Below are 17,361 nucleotides of genomic sequence, written 5' to 3' on the forward strand. Positions count from 1 at the left end.
AAAACTAAAACTAAAATCATTCCAACTAAAGGATGACTTTGTTTTTTGTCTTCTGTAATATGAGTACTAGATTTTCCTTAAATATTTTTCTGTTCTGTTTTCCTTTTTGTATCAGGTACTTCCCGAAGGCTGGTAAGAGATATATCCCATTATTCAGAGTCTGTTGCTGGAGAAGGGATAGTGAAAACACCAGGGGATTTCTTTTAAAGCAAACAATTATGGAACTTCTTAACCAGTGAGGTCTAAAAGCCAACATTTTATTCGAAACAAACGGGAGACAATCATATTTGGGAAGCCATTGAATTGCAAAGTGCATGCCATTTCTTACTCAGATCTGCATGGTCACAGCATCTTTTCTCCTTGGCCTGCTTTGGAGGACACTCTGGAGAGTTAGGTGGCATCATTGGAACAATACCCACGTTTGAACTATGCCACTAGTAAAGTCACACTCTTTCATTTTTATAAACAAAATATCTATGTCCTGCATCCTTGCATTTGCTTAAATATCAACTTGGACTTGAGAAGGGTATCAGTTATATGGCCCCAGCTTTACAGATAGACATAGCAGTGGTTTATAACTAAACATCTGAGGAGACTGAATGGGCTAGAGATGATTTAAAATTGGTAAAGGGAATGGGGACAGATAGCTTCAGCCTCACATTTGATGTGTTTTTAAAGAGAAAAAGTGTTCTCTGTCTTCGTGAGACATTTTTATTCTCTTCTCAAAAAAAAAAAATGCAGAACTGCTACTTGCAATAATGTTACACATTCCAGAGAAGCAGCACCTGCTAGTCCCTTAGAGAAGAAATTAGTTACCTATCTATGGGACAAATACATGCCTGGTAAACTCAAGTCAGACATTCCCCCAAGGCTTCATTAATGTCCTTCACTCAAATCTGAATCAGACAGAGAACACTTTACGTTTGTGACAATTGAACTCAAACCTTATTCTAGGAAACTTAGCAAAAAGCAACATGAAATATCTGCCTGTTTCTTTTACTCATGTGATGGGAGTCTCTCTAAGATTTACAGGCTAATTGCGTCTCGGGGTCATTGGCCTCTGTGTTCATAAACTGGAAGCTTCCGAGCTGCTATAGAGAGTAATTGCTCTCTTACAGATTTCCCCAAATACCAAGTCTTTCTTCTCCATGTACAATTTATGGTCTTCTTTATCATGTCATCTTATTTTCAAAGATTGAAACCCTATGTTTTTTAGCAGTGTTAAAAATGAGGGCTCTTTATTACCTTACAGTTCATGTTAAGAGGATTCACTTGGTGGTATTCAACTCTTAAACTAAATTAGTGCAATTTGTTTCAATGTGGCAATTTCATGGTTTGTGAATTTGCTGTTATTTTTAACTTTCATACCAAGCATTCCTTGAAAATAAAGAATAAGTAATAACTAACAAAAACTGAGTAGGAAGTAAAAGCCTTTCATAGGAGTGGACATAGAAATGTAAATACTTAGATACAATGGCCAGACAATGAGTGTGTAAAACAAAGAAGGTATTAATGAGTACAAAATGAAACACCGCAAATGAAAAGGTAATTCAAGTTATTTGACAGCACAAACAGACAAGGGGCTGATGGTTGAAAATTGTCTAATTTCTTTCTGGCAATTTCAGTATGGGGATGACAAATTTTAAAATCCTTTCCAGCCTATTTGTAAGAATATTTTTAAAGAAGATATTTTAATTTAAATTTTCAATGATTTAAACTTGAAAAATTTAATATTTATGGACTTTTTTTTGCTTGCATGTATGTATGTGTACCGCATGCATGCACACCTGGTGTCTATGGAGGCATGAAGATAGAAATAGATCCTCTATAACTAGAGATACTTATAATTGTTGCCTGCTACGAGGCTGCTGGGAACCAAACACCCCTGTCCGTTGGAAGGGCAGCCAGTGTTCTTTAATGCTGAGTCATCTCTCTAGCCCAATTTTAATGATTTAAATAGTTACTTTGAAATAAAATGGCCATATAGACTTCAAAAATCTTAATTACCAATACATATCCTTCTGTACTTGGTATTTTATAGTTAGATTCTTAGTGTGTGTGTGTGTTTGGGTGTGTGTGTGTAGAATGAGGGAAAAGAGGAAGTTTTTTTTTGTGTGCTTTTAATCATTGGCATTGGGGACTGTGAATCAAGCTTTCTGAATTAGATAAGTTTATTGATCTTAAAGCAGTTTATGCTATGGCAAATTAGCAAAGATAAATCATATAAAAATCTTTCAGAATAGATTTTTTTTCAAAATGAACAGAATAAATAACTTGATAACATCATTAAGTATCTAAGGGATAGGGATAGATAACTTTTACTTACAATATTCTATTTGAAATGTGTTGTTATTAAATGATATTTTGGTAGTACTCTGGAGAACCCCATTTTAAACAGTCCTTTCTATATCTTCCTTTTGCTGCTGGAATTGGCTTACTCACCTGTGCTTCTGCATCATCCCCTCTCCTACAATCCTCTCCCTGCTCTTGTTATGGTAACAAGTGCTTCCTTAATTGAGAACATAGACAGATGCTCTGGGTTTCTCTCCACACATCCTGCAGTAGCACATCCACATGTTACTCATCTGTATCTTTCCCCTGAGCATTCTTTTCCCTTCATTTCAACCCCGTGTCTTCAGTGACTATTTCTGTCCATTTGCACTAATCAAGTCCTTTGCTCATTTCTTCCTCTGTCTTTGGGTAATCGTATCTGTTATTTATTTACTTACTTATTTATTTATTTTTTAAATACCAAATATAGCCTGTAAGAAGACCATTTCCATGCTGGTATCAGTGGATTCTGGTTAGCTTTCCCCCTTGATTATATACTGAAAACTTGTACATAGAATCCAAATCTGCCTTGTTTCTGGATATAGAAATTGTTTCTTTTCCCAAAATCTGTTTCTCCACTTTTTTCTTCTCTTTGGCAATGTTATCCTCCTCCTCCTCCTCTTTGGGCTCTGCATTCTACATTGTTTTCTATCTCACCACTGATGGAGCAATGGGTGAAGCACCATGCCTACTCTAGTTTTTTTTAACTCAGATTGAAAAAAAAATAGTTACCTCAACAAGACAGTCGAAATATTCTCATTTTCTCCACTTTCACAGGTATAGTTGTGGAACTTAAAAGCATAGAATTAAAATAAATTTATCCATAAGATATAGAAAATAGAGGTCAAAATATTTTTTGCTACTGCTAATGGTAATTGAAAGTCTTGGCTTAAGTGTTGAAAGTCTTGCCAAGTTTAGGATATGACACACAATAACTTATATATAGGTTTTGTCCTTGCTATTTGTCTTAAATATCTCTCATGCCTTATTTAAGCCTCTAACTATTTTGTGTGTGTGTGTGTGTGTGTATGTGTGTGTGTGTATGTGTATTTGATAGAGAGACAGAGATTCAGACAGAGACAGAAAGACAAAGTAAGACAGAGATACAGAGAGACACCCAGAGGGAATATGTCTCAAATATATATACCAAGCGACCTAGTCTGTCCTTTTTCTACAAAGACAAAAATAAGTATTTCTCATATTACCTTGAATATCTAACATCTGAAACAATGCCTGTGTATTTTCTTACCTCCTGTATGTGTTTGTAATGAATGCAATTGAATACACACACACACACACACACACACACACACACACACACACACACACACACACATGAATTTCTATGGTTATGATGAAACTAGCAAACTAGCTCTGGTCTTGGCAATTAGATGCTTCTTCATCTAACACTTCTTTATCCAAAAGAGCATTTATTCCACCTCTATTGAATGCCCATAGGTTCTATTTTGGAACTAGATTGTGAAAAGGGTTAAACGATGTTCTATCCTTTAGTAAGATGCTAAAGAATCTAAGGAGTTTGTCTGTAGTCAAATGCATTTAATAGAATGATTTGCTATCAGAGACATCTGTGTATAAAAAGACACAACAAAAATATGTTGAACTTGGATTGTTTAAATAAAAAATGAATATCAGTATTTGCTTATTATTTGAACTTCATTATCAGCTTACTTTAATAAAATATAGCCTGTTTTTATTTTATTTATGAGCCTATGTTGAACAATTGTGCATAAATCTTTAGAATTATAAATTCTTATTTTGCTCAAGTTAAATACTCTAATTTTCTGTTTGTATACATTTTCATTGTACTTTTTCGTTTTTGAGTTCATATTTTTACTTGAACATGTTCATATGTGTATTTATGTTTATGTGTGTGTGTGTGTGTGTGTGTGTGTGTGTATCTATTGAGGATATGTCAATATCAGGGGTCTTCCTCAATTGTTCTCTACCTCCCAAATTTTGTCTGAATCGCAGTGAGGTAGAGCTCATCATTTTGATCAGTTTGGCTAGACTTCCTAGCCAGGAAGGCATAGAGTTCCTTACATTCTGTGTGGGCTATGGGGATCAATCTCTGCTTTTTATATTTGCAGTGCAAGCAATTAATTACCCAGCAGTTACTGAAATTCTTACATTTCACTCTTTTACTTGCAATGAAATAGAAAGTAATGAACATTTCATTTTTCAATTCTGTGTTCAATGTCCACACATGGGCACACACACACACACACACACACACACACACACACACACACACACTATAACACACAACTGGAGGTCAAAAGCCAATTTGTGTGAATTGATTATCTCTTTCCCCAATGTAGTTCCTAGGAATCAAACTTCAGATATCAGTGCTGGTATCAGCTGAGCCCTCCTGAGAGCACATACTTAACTTTTGACTATGAAACTGCTCTTCATTTCCTTCCTTCCTTCCTTCCTTCCTTCCTTCCTTCCTTCCTTCCTTCCTTCCTTCCTTCCTTCCTTCCTTCCTTCCTTCCTCCCTCCCTCCCTCCCTCCCTCCCTCCCTTCCTTCCTTCCTTCCTTCTCCATCTCATTTTTTCCTTCCCCCTTTCTTTCAGTTTTATTTATTTTATGTCTATGAATGTTTAACCTGCATTTATATGCATTGCACCGTATTGTGCCTCATGACCACTGCAATCAGAAGATGGAATAAGGTCTGCGTACCTGGATTTTCGATTGATTGTAAGCCTCTATGTATATCCTGGAACCTAGACCCAGGTCCTCTGCAAAAGCAATATGTGTTCTTAACCACTGAGTCCTCTCTAAAGCTACAACTTCAGCAGTATTTTCTGTACAATATCTTTTCCCGGGTACCTGTTAGAGTCATTCAAAATCTGAGATTCTATGTTTCTAAAGGAAACAATAAATTGTTTAGCAAAACCTGAAAATAATTAGGATTATTACATGCATTTACTCAGTGTACTATAATTTACAGGTCTTATAGTCTTCTTTTTATTTATTTATTTTTAATTTAATTTTATTTGTAATTCATTTTTTACACTACATATTCCATCCCCTGTCCCCCCATCGACCCTCCATCTGCTCAACATCCCACACCTCTTCCCCACCCCACCCCGTCTCCACATGGATGCCCCCACCCGCCCACCCCATATGACCTCTAAACGCCCTGGGATCTCCAGTCTCTTGAGGATTAGGTCCATCATCTCAGAATGAACACAGACCCAGAAAGTCCTCTACCAAATATGTGTTGGGGGCCTCCTGTCAGCTGGTGTATGCTGTCTATTTGCTGGTCCAGTGTTTGAGAGTTCTCAGGGTCCAGATTAATTGAGACTGTTGGTCTTCCTACAGGATCACCTTTCACCTCAACTTCTTTCAGCCTTCCCTAATTCAACAACAGGAGTCAGCTGCTTCTGTCCATTAGATGGGTGCAAATATCTGCATCTGACTCTTTCAGCTGCTTGTTGGGTCTTTGTGGGGGCAATCATAGTAGATCTCTTTTTGTGAGCATTCCATAGCCTCAGTAATAGTGCCAGCACTTGGGACCTCCTCTTGAGCTGGATCCCACTTTGGGCTTGTTGCTGGATCTTCTCTTCCTCAGGCTCTTCTCCATTTCCATCCCTGTAATTCTTTCAGACAGAAACAATTATGGGTCAGAGGTGTGACTGTGGGATAGCAACCCCGTCCCTCACTTGATGTCCTGTCTTCCTGTTGGAGGTGGGCTCTGTAAGTTCCCTCTCTCTACTGTCTGGCATTTCATCAAAATTGCCTCCCTATGAGTCCTGGGAGTCTCTCACCTCCCAGGTCTTTGGTACATTCTGGAGGGTCCCCCTGACCTCCTATCTCCTGAGGTTGCCCGTTTACATTCGCTCTGCTGGCCCTCAGGGTTTCAGTCCTTTCCCTCACACAATACCAGATCAGGTTCCCCTCTATTCCCCCCTCCTAGTCCACTTTCCCTCCCAAGTTCCTCCCTCCCTCCCCACTTATGATTGCTTTCTTCTCTCTCCCAAGTGGGACTGAGGCATCCTCACTTGGGCACTTCAGCTTGTTGAGCATTTTGAATTCTGTGGACTGTATCTTATGTATTCTGTATGGTTTTTTAATTTTTTCTTTTTCTTTTTATTTTCCTTTTTCTTTTCTTTTTTGGCTAATATCAAATTATTAGTGGTACATACTATACATGCCCTTTTGGGTCTGAGTTACCTCACTCAGGATGATATTTTCTAGTTCCACCCATTTGCCTGAAAATGTCAGGATATTCCATTGTGTGAATGAACATTTTATGTAACCATTCTTCTGTCGTGGGACATCTAGGTTGCTTCCATCTTTTGGCTATCACAAATAAGGCTGCTACGAACATAGTGCAACAGGTGCCCCTGTGGCATAGTGGGGCATCTTTTGGGTATATTCCCAAGAGTGGTATAGCTGGGTCTTCAGATAGATATATTTCTAATTTTCTGAGGAATGTCCAAATTGATTTCCAGAGTGGTTCTACCACTTTGAAATACTTTGTTCCTTCTTAGAATGGGGAACAAAATACAGAGGCAAAGTTCAGAGCTGAGACAGAAGGAAGGACCATCCAGAGACTGTCCCACCTAGGCATCCATCCCATATACAACCACCAAATCCAGACACTATTGCATATGCCAGAACGATTTTGCTGACAGGACCCTGACATAGCTCTCTCTTGTGAGATTATACCAATGCCTGGCAAATACAGAAGTGGATGCTCACAGTCATCTATTGGATGGAACACAGGGCCCCTAATGAAGGAGCTAGAGAAAGTACCTAAGAATCTAAAGGAGTCTGCAACCCTATAGGAGGAACAATATTAACTAACCAGTACCTCCCCTCCCCCCAGAGCTTGTGTCTCTAGTTGCATATGTAGCAGAGGATAGCCTAGTCGGCCCTCAATGGGAGGAGAGGACCTTGGTCTTGTGAAGATCATATGCCCCAGTACAGCGGAATGCCAGGTCCAGGAAGCAGGAGTGGGTGGGTTGGGGAGCAGGGCATGGGGAAGGTATACGGGGCTTTGGGGATAGCATTTGAAATGTAAATGAAGAAAATATATAAGAATAAAAAAGAAAAAGAAAAAGAAATCCCACCAGCAATGAAGAGTGTCCTTCTTTATCCACATCTTCTCCAACATGTGTTGTCACCTGAAGTTTTGATCTTACCCATTCTGACTTGTGTAAGGTAGAATATCAGGGTCAATTTTATTTGCATTTCTCTGATCTCTAAGAACTTGGAACATGTCTTTAGGTGTTTCTCAGCCACTCTAGATCCCGAGATCCCTCAGTTGTGAATTCTTGGTTTAGTTCTATACTCCATTTTTGATTAGGTTGTTTGGTTTTTTGGTGATTAAATTCTTGAGTTCTTTATATATTTTGGACATTAGCCCTCTATAGGATGTGGGGTTAGTGAAGATTTTTCCCCAAACAGTATATTGCCTATTTGTCTTATCAACTATGTCCTTTGCCTTACAGAAACTTTCCACTTTTATAAGGTCCCATTTATCAATTCTTCATCTTAGAGCATGAGCCATTGGAGTTCTGTTTAGGAAATTTCCCTCTGTGCCAATGAGTTCAAGGCTCTTTCCCACTTTCTCTTCTATTAGATTCATTGTATCTGGTTTTATGTTGAGGTCCTTGATCCACTTGGATTTGAGCTTTGTACAAGGTGACAAATATGGGTCTATTTTCATTCTTCTAAATACAGTCAGCCAGTTAGACTAACACCATTTATTGAAGATGCTTTCTTTTTTCCATTGAATATTTTTGGTGCCTTTGTCAAAGATAAAGTGATGGTGAGTGTGTGGTTTTATTTCTGGGTCTTCAATTCTATTCCATTGATCAACATATCTGTCTTTGTACTAATACCATGCAGTTTTTAATCCCTATTGCTTTGTAATAATGCTTGAGGTCAGGGATGGTGATTTCCCTAGCTTTTCTTTTATTGTTAAGAATTGTTTTCACTATTCTGTGTTTCTTGCCTTTCCAGATGAATTTGAGAATTGTTATTTCATGTTTTTGAAGAATTTTGTTGGGATTTTGATGGGGATTGCACCGAATCTATAGACTGCCTTTGGTAGTAGGATGGTCATTTTTACTGTGTTAATTCTGCCAATCCAGGAGTATGGGAGATCTCTCCATTTTCTGAGATCTTCTTTGATTTCTTTCTTGAGAGACTTGAAGTTATTGTTATACAGGTCTTTCACTTGTTTCATTAGAGTTACCCCAAGATATTTTATACTATTTGTGGCTATTGTACTATTTTATACTATTTGTGGCTATTTATACTATTTGTATTATTTCCCTCATTTCTTTCTCAGGCTGTTTATCCTTTGTATAAAGGAAGGCTACTGATTTGAGTTAATTTTATATCCAGCCACTTTCCTGACTTTGTTTACCAGCTGGAGAAGTTCATTGGTAGAATTTTTGGGGAAGCTTATGTATACTATCATATCATCGGCAAATAGGGATACCTTTACTTCTTCTTTACCAAATTGTATTCCCTTGATCTCTTTTTGTTATCTTATTGTTCTAGCTAACACTTCGAGTACTATATTGAATAGATATGGGGAGAGTGGGTATCCTTGTCTTGTCCCTGATTTCGGTGGGATTGTTTCAAGTATGTCTCCATTTAATTTGATATTGGCTGTTGGTTTGCAGTAAATTGCTTTTATTATGTTTAGATATGTGCCTTGAAGTTCTGATCTCTCCAATACTTTTAACATGAAGGGGAGTCGTATTCTGTCAAAAGCTTTTTCAGCATCTAAGGAGATCTTTTTTTTTTAATTGGGTATTTATTTCATTTGCATTTCCAATGCTATCCCAAATGTCCCACACACACTCCCCAACTCACTCCCCCCACCCACTCACTCCCACTTCTTGGTCCTGGTGTTCCCCTGTACTGAGGCATATAAAGTTTGCATGACCAATGGGCCTCTCTTGCCACTGATGGCCAACTAGGCCATCTTCTGATTCATATGCAGCTAGAGACACGAGCTCCCGGGCAGGGGGGTGGGGTACTGGTTAGTTCATATTGTTGCTCCACCTATAGGATTGCAGATCCCTTTAGCTCCTTGGTTACTTTCTCTAGCTCTTCCATTGGGAGCCCTGTGATCCATCCAATAGCTGACTGTGAGCATCCACTTATGTGTTTGCTAGGCCCCGGCATAGTCTCACAAGAGACAGCTATATCTGGGTCCTTTCAGCAAAATCTTGCTAGTGAATGCAATGGTGTCAGTGTTTGGAAGCTGATTATGGGATGGATCCCCGGATATGGCAGTCTCTAGATGGTCTATCCTTTCGTCTCAGGTCCAAACTTTGTCTCTGTAACTCCTTCCATGGGTGTTTTGTTCCCAATTCTAAGAAGGGGCAAAATGTCCACACTTTGTTCTTCGCTCTTCTTGAGTTTCATGCATTTAGCAAATTGTATCTTATATCTTGGGTATTCTAAGTTTCTGGGCTAATATCCACTTATCAGTGAGTACATAGCATGTGAATTCTTTTGTGATTGGGTTACCTCACTCAGGATAATGCCCTCCAGGTCCATCCATTTGCCTAGGAATTTCATAAATTCATTCTTTTTCAATAGCTGAGTAATACTCCAGTGTGTAAATGTACCACATTTTCTGTATCCATTCCTCTGTTGAGGGGCATCTGGTTTCTTTCCAGCTTCTGGCTATTATAAATAAGGCTACTATGAACATAGTGGAACATGTGTCCTTCTTACTGGTTGGAACATCTTCTGGATATATGCCCAGGAGAGGTATCGTGGGATCCTCCGGTAGTACTATGTCCAATTTTCTGAGGAACCGCCAGACTGATTTCCAGAGTGGTTGTACAAGCTTGCAATCCCACCAACAATGGGGGAGTGTTCCTCTTTCTCCACATCCTTGCCAGCATCTGCTGTCACCTGAATTTTTTATCTTACCCATTCTGACTGGTGTGAGGTGGAATCTCAGGGTTGTTTTGATTATCTAAGGAGATCTTATAGCCTTCTTATTACTGGTACATGGCATATTAGTCTTGTTTGAAATAAAAATCTCAAAACAACATGGTCCTATTGAGAGCGAACCTGTTTTCACTTCGCCTATGGTCTCCCATCCCTAATACAGAAAGCACTGCTGTTGTGTACTGTTAATGATCTTTGGTGGCTACTATGGTCATCTCCCTAGGGCACTGTAGGAAGAAAGTTAAAATCTTGACTCTAAAATAGATTAAGGGGATTATTCCTTTTCCTGATGACTACATGGCATTTTTCAAACTAGTTTTAGACAGGAGAAGATGAGAGTCAAAGTCCGTTTGATATTCCAGAGCATGAGATTAAGACCGCTGGCACAGTTGTTGGTGGGAATGAACATTAGAATTTAATGGGGTACTGAAATATTTGGTTATTCACCACTCCTTCCAATGGCCTGTTTCTTATTAACATTCTAAGTCTTAGAAGTCCTTGCCTCATTGCATTTTTTTTCTCGTGTGAGACAAAATTCTCTATATCAGGAATTTCAGTAAATCATTGAAGTTAGAATGAGGGTTAGTTATAAACCAGAGGGACCATCAGTCATCTCTCCCCCCTTTTTTACATCATCTCTAGCTATCATTTTATATTTGCTCTTGGTAGCTGGCCTTATAAATCTTAATTAAAGGCTTTCTTAGACACTGAATTTAAGCTATCACCCAATATAGCTTCATTAAGATGTCCATGTCCATTAAAACCTTATCAAAATGCAGCATCTATTGCCTGTGCAGCTCATGTAGCATTCATCTCTACAAGCATCATTAATGCAGGGAAGGGGGAATCTATGCTGGCAGCATGGCACTCTGACAGTTGCTCTTAAGCAACTGCAATTGGGTTTCATTTCTATACCACTTTAGTTGTATTTTCTACAATTTCAAAACTGGCTGGTAGCTCATTCCAAATCATGAAGCAGTAAATATCTGTAGTTTTTTTTAAAGTATCCTCAAACTATTGTTATTTTTAGAAGTAGCTCCCAAAATACCATCAACCTGTTGGCATAGTCTCAAATTCAAGAAAAAATGCACATCAAATTCCTAAGCAAAAGTTGGTGTTAGTTCTACACTTGATCTTAGCCAAAAGGCGGAGAAATGATTGATGTTGATTCTAAATTGTGGTGCTAGTATTTCCTTGTAGAGAACAGATGCAAGTTAATAACAATATATCTATCTGCCTTGATGCTATTTAACTGTTCATTCAGTATTTACTTTCTCTAACTTAATTGATTAGGAAATTAAGTAGAGGAGATAGGAGTTTTAGATGAAGCTCTAAAAGTGTGATTAAAGGAGATATTTGAAGTTAGGGAGCTAAAAAATCATTTAAGATATAATATTTAGAAGTTTACAGTATCAAATACTATTACTGCAATGACACCAATAAATACTGGGGATTTCCACAGTCACTGGGAAGTAAAAGATTCAGAGAGTATTCAGATGTAAACCTATGACAAGTTGTAGCCCTCAGCAGTTTAGATATATTTAAGGGTTCACAGTTGCTGCCTGTTAGGTAAGAGTAAGGGTTAAAACACTTATGGTTTGTGATCCCATCATGGTAATACTGTTAGATTTTCAGAGGCACTAAAGGAAATAGTTCTTAATCTGTGAACAACATAACTAATGTGAATGTGTTTTATCCAGCTGTAGTCCCTTCTTAAGTATTCAGGAAGCTTTATCTTTTTTTTTTAGGGGTGGTAATATGTATATTAAGTTTCATATGTACACATAGTGGGGGAGGCCATCCTTGCAGAAGCACCTAAGAGTTCCAATCTAGAGACAATGTCAATGGGTCAGCAGTTTAGTATCCAAATCCATTTAAGACAACAGTGATTGGCTGCTGTTGCCCCTTGTCATGGATTTCCTCCTTTAAGCTGGTGGGGGCCTGATGGAAATGTGGGGACAAGCAGTGGGGGCTGAGGGTCCCTTGGGGGGATAATTTCTTCTTTCAGGGAAGCAGCTCTCTTGGCAGGCTGCTATGATAACTGCTACTTACTTTATCTTTTTGTCTTTCCCAAGGGACTGAGCACAGTCATTAGGCCTTAGGCTGGCACAAATTTCAGAGGGAGTCTGCACAGCAGGTGTTTTCCGGTCTTTGCCCTTGGGTGGGGTGACTCTGCTTTGGGAAAGCAGCTTTTTTGAAGTGCTTTCATTTAAGTCCCAGTTGCTTTAGCTTCCCAGCTAAGTCTTTCATTTCCTGATCAGTTTCAGATTTTCCATCAGACTGACTGCTCTCCAGGGTCCTGGCAGACACTTGAGCCTTTGGCACAGAATTTTTGGTGGGCTAACTACTGTTCTCAGCCTTTGGGGTAAACTGATTCTTCAGGTCAGGTTCCACAGGGGTAGCTGCTGCCGCCGAGTTTCCTACTAGGGGTTGGGAAATAGAATTGGAAAATTTATTGAATTTGGCAATAAAGAAACCATTCATGTTGTGAGTGGAAGGGTAGAAGCATAAGATGGAACGCAGTGTGGGGTGAAAGCACCGTTCTCAAGAGCAGATAAAACCCTCTTGACCAGTGGGCATGGGCTGTACAGCCCTCTTTTTCAGGGCATAGTCTACTACCCACTCATTCTATTCCACCGCAATGAAACAGGGTCAGTAGACCAGAGGTAGTCTCCGGTTTTGGAGGCAGCATTGACTGAGTCAATTGCACTGAGGAGCAGTTCCTTTTGATGGTGGACAAGACAGAGACCTGGGATTAGGGAGTTGCCCAAGAATCAATAGGGCAACCCCTATTGTCCTAGTCCTTAGCTGTGACTCACAGGATTTTTTATATGGAACCTGAAATGGCCACCTCCTGTAGCCAGGCAGGAACCCCAAATGGAACAATAGGCACACCAACCTATTCACAAAACTTTTGATACAAAATTTATCCTGTTTACAAAAAGTGCAGGCATGGGGGATAAATCAGAGACTGGGGGAATGGCCAACCAATAACCAGCCCAACTTGCAATCCATCCCACGGGCAAACATCCATTCCTGACATTCGTAATGATACTCTGTTATGATTGCAGACAGGAATCTAGCAGTGACAATCTTTACACTTTTGTTCTCTGTTCTTTCATTCAGAAGCCCTTCCTGGATCGGACTTTTGGGTACACTTGCTTACTCCCATCCTTGGCTCCTGGCAGAGGCATAAAAACTAGGGGAGGAATTTTGAAATGCAATTAATTATCTTGCTGAAGACACATTTTGAAAAGAAGCCAGTGTCTGAGATGACTCTTTCCGTTCCATATTCTGTAGAAAGACTGGGCTCCTCAGTCTAAGATATGCATTACTAAGTGAACACTGTCTTTTAAGCGTTTGTAAGCAGGAGACCACAACAGTATGCAATGCGGTTATTTAAATATGTAGCAAAAATCTAAATTATATTATTTCCCTTAAATTTTAGAGAAATTATCACAATAGAAATTTTAGGAAATTTTTAGAGGAGTCTACATGTTAGGTGAGAAGTTTATATGGGAAATGCAAACCCATGGAATGTTTTTTAAATTATACCTTTATGTCTTGAATCTCAGGTGTTGGGAGATAGCTCAGTGGTGAAGGATACTATTGTTGCTCTTGCAGAGAGGATCTGGGTTTGGTTCCCAGAACCCATAGAGTGACTCATAACCATCTTAGTTCCAGGAGATCCTGTGTCTTCCTTTGCACTCTGAGCATCAGGCATGCACATACATAATTATACATGTAGACACACATCTCTTGTATATAAGATAAAAACATCTAAAAATACTTGCACCTTATAATACACTGCTTGTTCCATTGTTCTATACCCTGGATATAGTAGTGGACAAAATTCCTAGAAAATAAATCAAACATGTTCAATGTGAAATCTGGTAATTTACTTTTAGGAAGAAATATTATGCAGATGAAAAGAAGATTCTGGTAAAGAAGATTCTGGTTTTAGTGGTTAAAGAAACTTTATTTCGACAATGACTTTTCCCTCAATACCTAGGGTAGATACCATAGGCATTTCTGGAAGTATCCCAGCTTTCTGGAAGACCTCTTAGGCACTGGGAGAGTAAATTTTGAATAATTCTAGGTCTTGAGACTTTCATGATGTTGGCCATCTCACTTCGAGAAAATAGAGGTACTGCACAATGTTTTCGTTCAGAAGACAAAATTGCATTTTTTGCAGTCAATGGGGAGAAAAAAAATATCATTTAGCCATTACAGCCTAATCAGCTTCAAGAATGCTATGGAGGCTTCTAACAAACATTTACTCCTTTTTCAAAAACTAATCTTTGTAGAACATGACTTCAGTTCTCTTCATGTGCTTAGAGATTCCCCTTTGAATGTGCTCCAGCTTAGTTCATTTTTGAAGTGTATGGTTTAGATGTGGTTTGATATAAAGGCATACTAGAATGGAATTATTATTTCCCTTGATCTGGACAAAATATTCTATTAATGCAGCCAAGAATTACATTAGCTCTTTTGGCAATCACAGTTCAGTACTGATTTATATCAGGCTCCCTGTCAATTAATCCTTCGGGACATTTTTATTTATGCTCTTTCTAGGCAAAGACTCTGAATCTATATTAGTTTAGTTGCTGTTTGGAATAAAGGATAGGATTTTATATTTCCCCTAATTAAATTCATCTTGCAAGTCCATCTTTCCATCTGCTGGGATTGTGCTGGATGCTGATTGCATCATCTTTTAAAAATTAATAGTTCCAAAGAGGAGCTCAAACCAGATAGAAGGTATTTTGCAAAAAAACCATTTGTCATTGGGTTGTTCTATGCTGGATTATGCATCATAACATTTTAAAAAGTAACTTGGGAAGGAATGAGTTTAATTCCTCTCAGTCTTGCAGGTAGCAGCCCACAACTGAAAGAGGTCAGAGAAGAAACTCAAGCAGGGCAAGAGCCCCAAAAGACGAACTGTTGTAGAAGACAATACAAAGGTTGTTTTCTGACTTTCTCAGTCTAATATCTTATAGAACTCTGGACCTCTTCATCTGCTGGCTAGGTCATGGCCATTGCCACAGCAAATGAAACCTAACTAACTAACTAACACAAATAGTCTTTGTAAAAGCATTAGTAGGTTGTTTGAGATCCACTTTAGAGCTATTAATTTAAAAAAGAAAATACAAACAGTATCCAAGACAATCCTAGCAGATGAAATGATAGCTTTGCAAGACAAATCATTAGTCAAGAAAAATGCCCTACAGACTTTTCTACTAGCAATCTAATTGGAAGTATTTCTCAATTGCTGATTCTACTCCCAGACAACTTTGACTTATGTCAAGTTGATAAAAACATAACAGCAAATAAATAAGCAAGCAACAACAATAAAACCCAACCAATTAACCAAATAAAAAAGAACCACAACACTATTTTACAAGTTACCCTATAAAAATAAAATCTCAAGAAATTTTGGGGAGCAAACAAACCAAGTTGGTAGCCTTTCCTCTGTCCCCTTCAACTTGAAATTACTCATTCACTTAGCAGATTTGACTCCTAATATATGATTCCCTATCCCATACATTTGGAACACTTCAGTGAATAAAACAGACAAAAAAATTGCCCTGGAGAAGCTTGAAGTTTTACAGAGGCCGAAAAGGAAATGTATGTTTCAAAAGGATATTAAAAAGTCAATATGCTATGTCATAAGATGTGTATTGGGTGTGGTGTGGAGAATGACTCAGCCAGTAAAGTGTTTGCAATAAAATCATGAGCTCCTGTGTCTGGATTCTCAGTTGCTATACAACAAAATCCAGGCTGGTCTCAAGAGATTAAATGTGGGAGTGATCAAGCAAAGAAACCTAAAATATACCTCTTGCCCTCACACACACTCACAGAGAAAGATATACATGTGTACCAGCAGACACACATGTACACACCTTCATTAATAAGTATGTGCATCACAAACACATGACTCCATACACACAAAACAGAGGTAGGTTGTCCCTGAGATGTGATATCTGAGGTTGACCTCTATCCTCTACATTCGTGTACATTTATATTCATGTATACTATACATGAGCACACTCTGATACTCATATAGTCAGTGTATAAGGATTCTTAAGAAATAAAGAACAATCAGGATGTGTGTCTGTAAATAAGAGATTTTTCTGTGTGGAGAATGTGATTATCATTAAGAAGATAGACAAGTCCCAACATCTGTAAGGTGGGTTGGCAAGAGAAGTGACACATAACAAACAATAAGCTCCAGTATGAAAGATGATTGGATTAAGACCCATTGAAAGTCAGTTCTTCCATGTGAATCCAAAGTCAGTTGAGAACTATGACCTCATAATGAAGGCATCCATATGGGGGGAATTCTCTATTATCATGTGGACTCTGTGATGGTAACTTTGACTGTTAATTTGACTGGATTGAGAAGTGCCTAGGAGATTAAAGCACACCTGTCCCTGTAGGATTAACCAAAGGAAGATCAACCCTATTTCACAGGCTAGATCCTGGTTGAATGAAAGAGAAAAATGAGAGACATATCATTCTACTTCATTGCCACTGAATGTCCATATACATGTTCAAACTATTTTGTGAGAGTGTTTGTGGACATTAATATTCCAGTTGATAGACTGCACAAATCAGCTTGCTCTTTCTCTGTCTCTTTCTGTCTCTCTTTCACTCTGTCTCTCTGTCTCTCTCTTAACAATCTTATTCAATCTCTTTAAAACCTACAAAAGACTTACTATTCCATAGAAATGGTGTAACTAGCAGGATAGCACATATCTTTGACACCAGCACTCATGAGGCTGGGACAGGCAGAGCTCTGTGAGTTTAAGTCCAGACAGTGTACATAGTGAGTTCTAGGATAGCCATAGCTATTTAGAGAGAAAATGTCTATAAAAAGATAGTATTTGTTTTCACAAAGTATCTTTTTCAAAATACCTCTTTAATATTACAGTGTAACATCCCAATTGCTGCCATGGCATTGAGAGTTTGGGCACTCTTGGGAGTCAGGGTCCATTTGCTACTTAGTTTTGGGAAGCATCTGAATTTACACTGTACTCAGCAGACTGACTGATTTCTCCACTAAAGCCCATTTCAAGA

This window comes from Mus caroli, unplaced genomic scaffold, assembly GCF_978045245.1.
Source record: "Mus caroli unplaced genomic scaffold, Mus_caroli_1 scaffold_12, whole genome shotgun sequence".
NCBI classification, from domain to species: Eukaryota; Metazoa; Chordata; class Mammalia; order Rodentia; family Muridae; genus Mus; species Mus caroli.